The following is a 13,857-nucleotide window of genomic DNA, read 5'->3' on the forward strand; positions in this document are numbered from 1 at the left end:
AAATGTGCAATATGCAACTTATGAGAGGTGACACTTAACAGGTTTGTGAAAATAAAAGCCCCAGGAAATAGACACACAACTAATAAAAATGTGTTGCTTAGTGATAACATGTGAAAATAAATTATGTTGTAGCTGTGTAAATGCAAATTCAAGACGGGAGTTATTACTGAGGGGACGGCAACAGTAGAAGACTGGGACCACTTACAAAGTGACGAAAGGTTCATTGGAAGTATGTTTTTCCTGGTGGGTGTCAACTTGAAGATGTGTTCGTTATGTTGGTTTATTTGATGAGTATGGGTGTTTTTGCATGTAGTACGTCTGTGTACCACACGTGTGCAGTGCCAGTGGAGGCCAGGAGAGGGCGCATACGATTTCCCTGGAACTGGAGTTACAGATGGTTGTGAGCCCCCAGGCAGGTGCTGGGAATCTAACAGGGAGTCCCCCTGGAAGAGCTGCTGGTGCTCTTAGCCCCTGAGTCATCTCTCTAGATCTCATTATGTTGCTCTTTCCTGCACTAATTTAATTTAAACAAATCATGCAAAGTCTACTGGTTATAGCACACTGACAACCAGTTCTGTGGTCTCCAAGGCTGTATCTATACATATTCTCGGGTCTTCCAACCAAACCCCATTAAGGGGGACCGGGGAGTAGAATCGAGGCCCTGAGCCAAACCGCAGTATCCTGACACCAAGTACCTGGTTCCCACCATGCACACAAAAATGCCCTCCTCAGATGGTGAGCTATTAAGGCGGACGGAGCCACAAACACCCTCATTTTCCCAGGGCTCAAACAAAAGAGGGATGCATCACATGGGCCTCCCTCCCACGCCGGCGCGCCAGTGATGTCACCAATCTGCGCCCCAGCCATTGATTCCTGACTGAAGGTGGAGGACTGCGCGTTGGGACCCGCCGGGAAGGTCCGGCGCAACGGCAGGCTCACGAGTGGGCAGCGTCGGAGGAGTCGCGCGCGGGTAAGAGGCCGCTCGCCTCCCGCAGGCCGCCGCCGCCGCCGCCGCCGCCGCCTCCGCAGCCTGCGGCGCCATGGAAGGAGGCGCAGTGGTGGAGGCGGAGGGTGCGGCGGGACTGCGCGGATGCTCGGGCGCTGCTGCGGGGCGGGAGCCGCTGGGTACCCGAGGCCCTCCCGCCGAGCCTATCCTTCCCCGCGGATGCGGGGCGCCGGCGCCTGGCCTCGGGAGCCTGCCCGGCGCCCTGGCTTGGCTAGTCCGGGGGCGCGGAGGTGCCCACCGTGGGATCCCACGCGGGGGTCGCGGTCGTGGCGCGCAGCCTGGGGCTGGCCCTGAAGCAGGAGGCCTTGTTGCGTCACCTGCCTTTCCTTCGTCTGTTTGGCTTGATTCTTGGGCCCTGCCGGAGGGTAAGCCGGCCCGAGGGGTTCGGCGTGGGTATCAGGGTCCGGGAAACTTGCGGTGGGCTTTTGAAGGCGTAGGGGGAGAGTGCGAGCGTGCCATCAGCCGAGGGGGCTGTGTCTGAGCGGCGGCGGGCGAACACCGGCACACCGAGGCCTCCAAGGCTGGCTGCTGGAGAGGGAGGACAGGTTGCTGGAGGAGGTCATTAGCGGCGGAGAACGCAGGAGCGTCAAATTGTGGGCAGTTGAATGACGATGCCAACTTATTTCTCTAGGAAAGAGGTCTTGTTCCCATCGTTTTAAAGATCCGGGAAAACATCAATGTTATTTACAGTTGAGTGCTTGCAGTATTATGGGAGGCAGAGGAAGACACTGAGGCGGGCACGAACGGTAGAATCAGGTCCACTGCTTCTCAGCAGTGTGACATTGAGTCATTTAACCTCCCTCTCCAGTCTCGTCCTTGGCCTTATCTACAAAATGAAGATAGCTATGCTTCTCTTGACCCGATGTCAGAATTTAAAGTGTCTAGCTAATGATTAGGGGCTGGCACGGCCGCTGCTGACTTCTCTCTGGTGCTGTAGCTTCAGGGGCTGGAGAGCTTTGAGCTGTTTTGGATATTTGCTATCCTGCATTGTTTCCCTACTGTAGACAGCACAAAATTCTAGAGCTGAAAAGAGATTAGGACTTTGATTTGTTGTGCTAATTACACGTTCTCTTTTTTGAGCATTTGCTCCTGATACTGTGTCGGGGGGCTTCAAATACACTAATGTATTTAGTCCAGCCAATCAGCCTAGTGCAGTAAGTACTGTTCCCATTTTACAGATGGCAGAAGGTAAATCTTGGCAAGGATCCTAATGCTGTTGCAGAGCTAGAGCTTGAAGCCAAGCCATCAGGTTATGTGGTTTGGGTCTTAGTCGTTCTCAGCGACTAGGGTCCTGGCAGTGTGAAGGTGACGTGGTCAGGGAAGGGAGGTGTGGACCTGCGGGGTGGGTGGGTATCGTTTCCTGGGAGTTGCAACAACATCTAGTTGTTGCATTAATACATCCTCTTTTATTTTACATCCTACCCAGTAAATTGTCCAGATGTAAACTGAGATTTGACTTTTTTTTGTTGGGGGTGGAGAGGAAGCCTCCTGGCCTTGGGCATACATACAGCACTGGAATACTGGGCAGACGGCAGGTATTTGGTGATTGCTTGTAGAAAGAAGAAGAAGAAGTGGGGGGGGGGGCAGAGGCACTGTTCCTCTCGCCAGCAGGAGACCTGGTGCCTACTTATCCTTAAGCTGCTATTTTTATACTCCAGCACACTGCCACACAAGCATCTTACTGATTCATAGACTTAGACTTGGAGCTCTCGTTTAGACCAAGGTTGGCATTATTATCCGTGACAAACTGATTAGAGTTTTGAAGTATGCAAACGGCGGAATCTGAGCTTTGGGGCTTTTGCGGTGATCCCTTGAGCTCCAGCAATTTGTTTTGCCGTGGCATCTGCTGGATGTGACCTTAATGGGCACAGCTGCTTGTCAGCTTTTACGCTTTCTCGAAAGCACCATCAGATGATTGTCTGGCATCAGGATAAAGAGTTCAATATCAAGTTTCTCTAAAACTTAAGTGTTTAGCAAAGATCTGTGACCGATGCCTGGTCAACTTCACACAAGCTAGAGTCATCTGAGAGGAAGGAGCCTGGACTGAGAAAACACCTCCATAGGATCAGGCTGTAGGCAGGCCTGCAGGGCATTTTCTTAATCAATGATGGATGGGGGAGGGCCCCGCCCATCGTGGGTGGTGTCACCCCTGGGCTGGTGGTCCTGGGTTCTATAAGGAAGAAGGTTGAGCAAGCCATGAGGAGCAAGCCAGTAAGCAGCACTCCTCCATGGCTTCTACATCAGCTCCTGCCTCCAGGTTCCTGCCTGAGTTCCTGCCTTGACTTCCCTCAATGATGAACTGTAATGTGGAAGTGAGAGCCAAATGAACCCTTTCCTCCCCAAGTAGCTTTTGGTCATGGTGCTTCATCACAGCGGTTGTAACCCTAAGACAGATGACCATTAATGTGGGAATGGAACTAGCTTCAAACTACTCTCGATGTTTTATATTAATTCATTATTTGTGGTACTGGGGATCGAGCCCGGATGCTCATACATGCTAGACAAGCGCACACTCTATCACTGTCCTGTATCCCTTGCTTCTTTATTTTTTATTCTGAGAAGGGCTCTCTAATTTGCTCCTGCTGGCCTTGAACTCACAACCTCTTGCTTTAGCCCTCCTGAGTAGCTGGGATCACAGGCCTATGCTGCCAGGCCCAGCTTCTTGATGATTTAAAGCAGCTCTTGTCTGCCACTTCTGTCTTTAGAGGTCTGTACAGTAGGCGATTGGGTTTATATAACTCATCCGTTTTAGGCTCTGGTCTAGGCACATGGCCCTTCGTTCCTGGGCCCAAGGAGCTCAATGATTTTTCTGTACTTTCCCAAATGCCTAAAACCTGCCTTTTCACTAGCTTTATTAGACATTGAGGAGACCTGACAGCTCTTCTTCTGTCTGTCTGTACCCTTCCTTGCACAGAAAATAAAGTTCTCTCCCTGAAAGAGGACATATTAACCTAGTTGCAAATTTCAGGAACCCAGTGTAAGCTACGTAAGTAAAAGCATTTCCCTCCTTGATTGCTGGAAGTCCAAAGGTGAGCTTCAGGTATGGCTGGATCTTGGGGCTGAAATGATGTCATAAGGACACTCTGGGCCCGGTCTTTCTCCTGACCTTTTTAGTTTATTCGGTGTTTTTCTACACACTGAAGAAGCTGAGACCACTGACTGCCCTAAGTCATGATTTTATGGCTGGCCATCTTCTAACATGGTGAGCTAATCACCGTGGACAGGAGCGGGGAATCCCATAGGGGAGTGGGATTCCGTGGCTGGACAGGTCTGCATCACAGGCCCTCTCCTGGGATAGAGATGCACACTGCTTCTCCATAACTACAAGAGCCTTTGACCGGGAAGGAATATACCTGGTTTTGTTTGTTTTTCAATACAATGTTTTTCAGTGACAGCAACTCATCCAGTCCATGATTTCACATCTGCCATTTGGCTTGACCTTCCTGACTGCTTCCTTTGGCTAATCCTTTGTATTTAAGTGTGATAGTTTGTTGTAGAATATTAAAGATGTGTTACATTTGTTTATGCTGTGGACTATTTGTTTAATGATACAAAGATGTGTTGCATTCTTTTCTGTTGAATTTGTTTAACTCTGTGAAGCTGTGTTACTGTGCCTGTCTAAAACACCTGATTGGTCTAATAAAGAGCTGACTGGCCAATAGCGAGGCAGGAAAAGGATAGGTGGGACTGGCAGACAGAGAGAATAAATAGAAGGAGAAATCTGGGAGAAAAATAAGAAGGAGCAAGAGAAGAAGGAGAGGATGCTAGGGGCCAGCCACCCAGCCACCCAGCCAGCCATGGAGTAAGTAAGAGTGAACATAAAATATACAGAAGAAAAAAAAGGAAAAAGGAAAAAGTCCAGAGGCAAAAGGTAGATGGGATAATTTAAGAAAAGCTGGCAAGAAACAAGCCAAGCTAAGGCCTGGCATTTATAAGGAAGAATAAGTCTCTATGTGTGATTTATTTGGAAGATGGGTGGCAGGCCCCCCCAAAGAGTAAAAGAGTAAAAAAAAACAAAAAAAAACAAAAATAGTTAATTGTCAACATAACACAACCTAGAGTCAACTGGGAGGAGAGTCTCAATGAGGGGCTGTCTACATTGGGTCGGCCTATGGATGTGTCTGAGGGAGACTGTCTTAATTCGACTTGTTGATGTGGGAAGACCCAGCCTACTGGGGGCAGCACCATTCCTGAGGCAGGGGCTCTTGAACTGAGTAAATCAGGATTAGCAGGTAAGGGTGTGTGCATCTCTTTCTCTGTGCTCTTGACCGTGGATGCGATATGACTAGCTGTTTGAAAGTACTGCCCTGCCTTCCCCAGAATGATGGACTGGGATCTGGAATTTTAAACCAATAAACCTCCCCTAAGGGGCTTTATGTCAAGGTATTTTATCACAGCCACAGAAGTGAAGCTAGAACACAGTAGGTTGTATTTCTGGGTTTGTTGGTTGGTTTTCGTATTTTGAGACAGGGTCTTAAAGCACAGCACAGGCTAACCTGGAATTCAGCGTAGACCTGGCTGGCCCGGAATTTACAAAGGTCCTCCTGTCTCAGTCTTCTGAGTGCCGGGATTACAGGTGCACCACCATGGCCATGCTAACTTCTGCTCAGGAGCTGTCTGCGTACCGCACTGCCTGCCCGGGAAGAAGAGTGCACATGCCTTGCAGTTCTCCTTCTTAGCGCTGTTCTCCTTGTAGGCTTAACGCCATCCTGCCTTGCATTTGTACTTGTTTTCTCTAGTCTTAGTAATGTGTCAGCGTGGTGAGAGCCACGAGGAAAGGAGCTTCTTGTTGTCTTTGGGCGAGGGCAGTTGGCATAGAGCAGGAACTCAGGAAACGTTGATGAAGAGAGTCCTGCTGTGGTGCTGATGAGGAGCCAGTGTGCAGGATGGAGAGTCGTACCATAAAGGGCTGGAACTATTTTACCGGACATCTCAGGAAGGTGGGACCTCTGACCCGTTTGTCCCTGTAGAGGTCAGGCTTTCGGAGAATCCAGCTGGGAGTTCCACCCTGCGAGAGAGCCTTTCAGGACTTACTGATTTGTTTGAGAAAGAGTCTGTCTTTCCATGTTGCCCAGGCTAGCATCAAACTCAAGTAATTCTCCTGCCTCAGCCTTTCAAGTTAACTGGAACCTCGGGTTACATTACCTCACCTGGCTCCTTGTGTACTTTGATAGGGTGTGTTAAGGTTTTGTTTCTATTTTGAGGTGGTTTTTCCCCTTGTGATATTTAGTTTAAATATTTCCTCCAACGCCTATAATGTGTCAGGCACAGCTACAGCCCTTTAATTAAAAAAAATAATAATAATAACCCGTACCAACTCATTCTTAAACTGGATTAAATTTTCAGACTGGGTTTTGAGATCAATGTTGTGAACTTGAAAGTGTCTCGTCTCTTTAAATACCAAAATACCCAGGAAAAGGCCTTCAAAGAAAAGAAGAGGAAAGATCTCCATCAGAAAAATTATAAACTGGGGGCTGGAGAGATGGGTCATCAGTTCAGAGTGCTGCTGATCTTCCCGAAGAGGCTGGGGTTCAGTTCCTTGCACTCACAGGGCGGCTCACAACCCTCTGTAATTCCAGTTCCAGGGGATCTGATGCCCCCTTCTGGCCTCTGCAGGCACTGCATGCTCACAATGCACATACATATGAGCAGGCAAGATACTCATATTCATTTAAAAAAAAAAACCGGTAAAACAAAGGTTTTATCTAGTTCATGTCACCCTTCAGAAACAGCTTCCAGTGGCAGCCTGTGTGCCTGCCCCCACACCCAGGATTTTACACTCTCTAGTGTAGATGTCATCCTTGAAGGCTTCTCTTCACCTAGCTAAGCTGTGCAGGTGGATCGCATCTAACCTTTTATACAGCCACCATCAAGGGGCCTTAGCTACACCACTGCCCTCTCCAGGGCAGAGCCACCCTTCTGGGGTGTGTGTCAGAGCCCCGTGCAAGACAAGTCAAGCTTCCCTGGGGTCCTGCTCAAGCATCTAACTCCCATACCCTTAGGCCTCGATAGATGGCATCCATCTTCCTAGCTTTGTGTGCTCGACCACCAACCACCTCCCCCAAGAACAGCACAACGGGAAAAAAAAATGCCTTTTCCTTTTAATAATAGAAACAGTCAGTTGGTCTCAGCCTGAGCTGGTTGTGTAGTGCTGTAACCCTAGCTACTCAGACTGTGTTCAAGGCCTGCCTGGGTAACCTGGCAAGACCCTAATATTTAAATAAAACAAGGAAAGCTGGGGTGAGGTGGGCTTAGGGTCATAGCTCAGTGGTACATAGCTTAGCATGAGGGAGGCCCTAAGCTCATTCTCAGCACTGAAAAAGAGAAAGGGGCGGGGTGCTTCGCCTACAAATAAACTCTCAAAGAAAGAGGATTACTGTTAACCCTGACCTGGCCCCAGGGGTCTGAACTCCAGTCCCTGCCGGCTGCAGGTCTGTGCCGCAGGGCCGCGGCCTGTGCCACAGGTCTGTGCCAGCTGCAGGTCTGTGCCGCAGGGCCACGGCCTGTGCCGGCTGCAGGTCTGTGCCGCAGGACCGCAGCCTGTGCCGGCTGCAGGTCTGTGCTGCAGGGCCACAACCTGCCGGCTGCAGGTCTGTGCTGCAGGACCGCGGCCCGCCGGCTGCAGGTCTGTGCCGCAGGGCCATGGCCTGATATGCTTCCAAAAAATAAGCAGGGAGTGAGTGGCCCTTACACAAGATTCTTGGGACCAGAAGTGGTTTGGATATTGGGTTTGTGTGCGTGTGGTAGGTTTAGGGGATATTTGCATATGCACAATGAGATGCCTTAGAAGATGGGCCAGAGAGTAAACAGAACGGCATTATGTTTTCACATACACATACACAGCCTGGTGCAGTATCATACAATAGTTTTTAGTTTTGTGTGTGAAGCAGTTTCACGGTGTAGAATTTTATACCTGTGGACCACATCAGAGCTTAAAAGGCCTCCACCTCAGCATTTGACTCTCAGATGTTTGGGATGCTCACTGCCTTCCAGTGTTGAAGCATGCCCTGTGTGGCTTTCTCCCTGCCCTGCAGAATGAAGTATTTACACTAAAAGTGGGAAAAATTAAGGCCAGCTTTTTAAAATATCTGATCTTAATTTACATTTTATTTATGATTAAGTGAACTTTTCCCCATGTCCTGCTAACTACCTCTTTTATATTCAAAGTCCTTAGTAGGTATTTCCTGTTTGTTGTGCTTAAGTGATTTTGCGCCTGACTTCCTCTCTTGACTGTGCAAAAGTAAGTTGCCCAGGTGATCTAAAGCAGCAGCTCAACCTGTGGGCCGCGACCCCCTTACAAACCTCGATCTCCAAAGTGTTTACATTGTGATTCATAACAGTAGCACAATTACAGTTATTAAGCAGCAATGGAATCATTTTATGGGTGGGGGTGACCACAACACGAGGAACTGAATTAAAGGGTTGAAGCATTAAGGAGGTTGAGAATCATTGTTCTAAAAGCATGAGTATATTTGTTATAAAAGCAAAAAAAAGGCCGAGCAGTGGTGGCACACGCCTTTAATCCCAGCACTTGGGAGGCAGAGGCAGGCAGATCTCTGTGAGTTCGAGGCCAACCTGGTCTACAAAGTGAGTTCCAGGAAAGGGGCAAAGCTACACCGAGAAACCCTGTCTCCAAAAAAAAAAAAAAAAACAAAAAAAAAACCCAACTAATTTACTGTGGACTTTGTTCCAGAGTATTGTCTATCTAGTCTAGGCTGTGGAGTTAACCATACAGACTCTGTTTGGGGTTGTGGGTGCAGCTCAGCGGAGCGCCGGCCTAGTGTGTGTGAGGCATAACTTCCATCCCAGCACCAGAAAATGAAACACTCTTCATTCTTCTGAAGCAGATTTTATCCTTTGGGACTTTTCCTCTGTAAGCTTAAATATGTCCCCCTACCTCCTTTGTTCTGTATTCTAGACTTACATAATTTTAAAAAAGCAATTTTCTGTTTTATTTCAGCTTTTAAAAAGAAATGTGATGGCCAGACAGTGGTGGCACACGCCTTTAATCCCAGCACTTGGGGGACAGAGGCAGGCAGATCTCTGTGAGTTGGAGGCCAGTCTGGTCTACAGAGTGAGTTCCAGGACAGCCAGGACTACAGAGAGAAACCCTGTTTCAAAAAACCAAAACCAAAAATAAATAAATAATAAATAAAAATGAATGTGTATGGGTATTTTGCCTGCACATATCTGTACATCACATGCATGCCTGGTGCCCATGGAGACCAGAAGAGGGTGTTGGATCCCTCTGGATCTAGAGTTACAGATGGTTGTGAGCTACCACATGGACACTGGGGATTGAACCTGGGTCCTTGGGAAGAGCAGTCCATGCTCTCAAGGGTTGAGCTAACTCTCCAGCCCCTTGTGTAATATTTTAAATAAAAATATTAACTAGCTAAGGTCTGGAGAAGGGTTCAGTGACTTAGAGCACGGACTGCTCTTGCAGAGGATGGGAGTTCATGCAACAGCGTGCATGTTGGGTGGCAGCCACCTACCACTCTGGCTTCGGGGCATCCAATGTCCTCTTCTGTGTGTGTGTCTGTGTGTCTGTGTGTGTCTGCCTGTCTGTCTGTCTGTCACACACACACACACACACACACACACATACACACGAATAGAATAAATAGCTCATAAAGAATTTTAACTGAAGGTCTGTGCTTTATTTTAACTATGCTGTTACTGCTATACTGTGAAATTGCCCTTTAGTACAGGTGCTCCCGGTTTATGCTGGTCTGGCATAACTTCTTTATGCATGCACAGAGCATACACATCAGTAGGAACATACTTCACAGTTTGGTCTTTTCCTAGGACAGCCCGGTGCAGTTCCATACTCTGGGAGTATCCAACCACACTGTCCAGTGTAGCCGGAAGTTTTCCTGTGTCCCACCTGGCCCACAGCAGTTTATAAAATAATCACTCAGACACTTAATATTAATTACAAACTCTTTGGCCTATGGCTCAGACTCCTTACTAACTAGCTCTTACAACTTACCTCAACCCATTCCGATTCATCTATGTTTTGCCACATGTCTTCATGGCATTACCTATTCTCTCTTTCTTCTCCTGGCAGCGGCTCACGGCGTCTCCTCTCACCCCGCCTTTCTTCCCCTGTATCTCTCTTGGATTCCCCACCTGGCTCTATTCTGCCTTGCCATAGGCCATAGCAGCTTCTTTATTAACCAATGGTAGCAACACATATTGAGAGCACACAGAAAGACATCCGCCAGCAGTCCAAGGGCACAAAGCTTTTCCCAGCTACTCTGCCAGGCTACGGTGTCAGCACATAGTGGAGCAACCTTGCGTTCCTTTTAGGCAGTGATGCATGTATTGAAAGTCCAGGGTCATTCATACAGTTCATTATTTTAGTGTTCTCAGCGTGTCAGAGTTGCTACAGGAAATTCTGTTTATGGTGCTTAACTAGGCACTCTCAGTGCACAGCCTTTCCGTGTGTAAGCAAGATGGTGGGTTCAGCCTCTGTCCTTTCCTGCTCCTCATGTGTTCCTAAAACACTTTCTGGGGTGATCTATGTGTTTGTGTGCACAGATTCTATGTGACTCATCATGGAGCTTAACAGAAAATATTCCCATTTAATTAGTAGCTAAATCAGGAAATACAACATTTTTTTTTTCTTTTTTCTTTTTTCTTTTTTTTTTTTTTTTTTTTTTTTTGGTTTTTCAAGACAGGGTTTCTCTGTGTAGCTTTGCGCCTTTTCCTGGAACTCACTTGGTAGCCCAGGCTGGCCTCGAACTCACAGAGATCCTCCTGGCTCTGCCTCCCGAGTGCGCCACCACCGCCCGGCTGAAATACAACATTTCTATAGGAAATCGCTGGTGCCCGTTTCTAGTCACTACTGCTCCTGAGTACAACTGCTGTTCTCAAGTCCTTCCCCACAGATTCATTCTGAAGTTTCATGTATGGAATTATACAGTATGTACTTAACCGTGTTTTGTGTTTTTGTTGTTGGGTGGTTTTTTTGTTGTTGTTGTTGTTGTTGTTTTTTTGAGACAGTCTGACATATCCCAGGCTGACCTTGAATTTGTTACGTAGCTGAGGGTGATCTTGAACACCTGACTCTCCTGTCTACCTCCCAGGTGGTGGGATTATAGACATCTTCCCAAGACACCCAGTTTACACTGTGTGCTTTGTATGTGTGTGGTTGTACATGTATTCATGTATGCGTGTGAGTGCATGTGGAGACCGGAGTTGGATACCTAGTGTCTTCCTCCATCTCTCTCCATCTTGTTTTCTGAGAGAAGATTCCCGGAGCTCGCCTCTTCATCTGGCCAGTAAGATCCAGGGATCCCCATCCCTCCCTCGGCAGTACTGGGATCACATCTGCACACTGCTGAGTCCAGCTTTTCATGGGAGTGCCGGGACCCAAATTGAGGTCTGTACACTTGATGACGGGCGTTTCACCACGTGAGCGCTCTTCAGTGTGGTGGAATAGCACTGAGGTGTTTGTTCAGCGCTTGAAGGGCGTTTGGCTGGTTCCAGTTCTAAGGGGCCCTGCAGTCCTAAGGCCAGGTGTGGTGGTGCTTTAATCCCAGCACTTGGGAGGCAGAAGCAGGTGGATCTCTATGATCCAAGCCAGCCTGGTCTACAGAGTGAGATCCTGTCTCAAAATAAACAGTTCTAGGGACTGAGGAGGGGGTGGTTCAGTAAATAAAATGCTTGCGAAGAACCTTAGTTTGATCCTCACAACCCAAGTTTAAAACAAACAAAACCATGCCTGTACAGTGCCAGGCACTTGTGATCCCAGTACTGGGGAGGTGGAGACAGGAAGGTCCCTGTGGCATGGCGACCAGCCAGCCCCACTTAATTGGTAAGCTTCAGGCCAACGAAAGACCCTCTCTCAAAGAACATGGGCTTTGTTTCTAAGGTTGTTTGTGGCCTTCACACACACATAGATGCACTTGTTCATATGTGCACTACACACACACACACACACACACACACACGAACACTCATATCCATGTACACACTAAAAAAGAATAAGTTCTGTAACACACACACACATTTTCTATTGTGGTTAAAAAACAAAACAAAGCAAAATTTACCATCATAAGCCATTTTCACAGATCTAATTCTAGAGTATATAGGCCTGCATGACCAGCTTTCCAGGTTGGTTATCAGTTATATCATTGATTACATTGTTTAGTTGATTCTTAGTAATACAGTCACCTTATAGTCATCATTAGCTGAAATTAGACACTCACCTAAGACTTTGTACAATGTCTAATTGCTTTGCAAAGCAGTTGGGCTTATCAATTTAACTTCAGAAGATAGTTCCTTGATTGTCCTTTTTTTTTTTTTTTTTAAGTTTCATTCTGTGTGTATGGGTGTTTTGTCTGCATGTGTATATCTGTACCATGTGGGGTGCCTGGCACCCATGGAGGCCAAAAGAGGGCTGGGATCTGAACTCAGGTCCTCGGAAAGAGCAACCCGTGCTCTTAACTGCTGAGCTATCGCTTCAGCCCCTCCTCCTCTCCTACCCCCTCTCCTCCTTCCCCACCTCTGTACAGGGTCTCTTTGTGTAGCCCTGGCTGGACTGGAACTCACTCTGTAGACCAGGCTGGCTTTGAACTCACAGATCTGCCTGCCTCTGCGTCTTGAATGCTGGGTTTAAAGGCCTGAGTCATCATACCTGGCTTTTTTTTTTTTTTTTTTTTAATTTTTTTGGAGCTGAGGACCGAACTCAGGGCCTTGCGCTTGCTAGGCAAGTGCTCTACCACTGAGCTAAATCCCCAACCCCATACCTGGCCATTTTAATTTGTCTTTTGAAACAGAGTCTCACTATTTATCCCAGGTTAGCCTTCCGAAGCCTCCAGGTTGTTGGGAGACGTGTGCCACCGTGCTCGCTACTGCTCTTGACTTGATCACAATAAAATATTCCCTGGATGAATATTTTGCCGAATACTTTGTATCTGCAAGGCTCTGTGCTGTGTCTGCACAGACAAGCAGACTTGACTAATGTAAATGTGTAAATACAGCTAGTAGAAAAAGAAGGCCCTGGGTATGGGCACTATAAACTTTATCTGCCCCCTATCCTCTCGTGTTGGAAAAGAACTAACAGAAAACTGGGGGATGGACTCTTTCAAGCCTGCAAAAGTGTGATTTGACTGTTGGGCAAACAAGATGGAGGGTGGACCAAGCCAAAAGTAGATAATGTGGCAGACCTTGTTTTGGACCTGAACCTTTATCCTAAGATTAATGGTGGTAACCTCCTAAAGGCAGCAGTAACCTAATCAGATTTCAGAACACTTTGGAGGAAGCCAGGGTAGTTTCCTAGAATCAAAATTAGATTGTGAAGTTATCCATGGAGTCTCCAAAGCAGCATTAAGTATTTGTGTTTGGGGTGTGTGTGTGTGTGTGTGTGTGTGTGTGTGTGTGTGTGTGTGTGTGTGTTTGACAGAGCTTACTCTGTAGCCAGGGCTGGCCCTAATCAGTTGGCTCTATCTGTTTAGAGAGTGTCCTGTCTCTGCCCTCTGAGTGCTGGTATTACAGGTGGTGTTGACACTTTACCCAGACCTTAGCAGTTGTTTAAAGTGTTGGTTGGAAAACTGAGTGTGTGTGCTTTCCCAGTGAGGCCTTTGGTCCCCAACTGCATAACAGATCCTGAAGACAGGTGACTCAGCAATACAGATGCTTCTCTCACAGCTCTGGGGGCTGTTTGGTGTCACTGCACTCCAGTGGAGGTGTGAGCTGGCCTGAGCTGCCTCTGGAGTGGGATGTGCCTGGCCTTGCTTGCTCCTGGTGGCCACTGCTTGGCTTGGGACTACATCATTGTATTCTTTAATGTCAGCATCTCAAATTGCTCTCTTCTGACATCACAGGACCTTCTCCTCTGCATA

The 13,857-nt window shown here is 47.7% G+C and overlaps 1 protein-coding gene across 1 annotated transcript in view; it reads left to right on the top strand.

Annotated features, from left to right (window-relative positions):
* The first annotated feature begins 878 nt into the window (after window positions 1–878).
* Adar (adenosine deaminase RNA specific) overlaps window positions 879–13,857 on the top strand; it is a 39,082-nt gene continuing 26,103 nt past the window's right edge. Inside the window, exon 1 of the mRNA XM_059265691.1 lies at window positions 879–970. The gene's annotated coding sequence lies outside the window, so the exon portion shown is untranslated. The remainder of the gene's footprint in view (window positions 971–13,857) is intronic.

Source organism: Peromyscus eremicus, chromosome 6, assembly GCF_949786415.1.
Source record: "Peromyscus eremicus chromosome 6, PerEre_H2_v1, whole genome shotgun sequence".
NCBI classification, from domain to species: Eukaryota; Metazoa; Chordata; class Mammalia; order Rodentia; family Cricetidae; genus Peromyscus; species Peromyscus eremicus.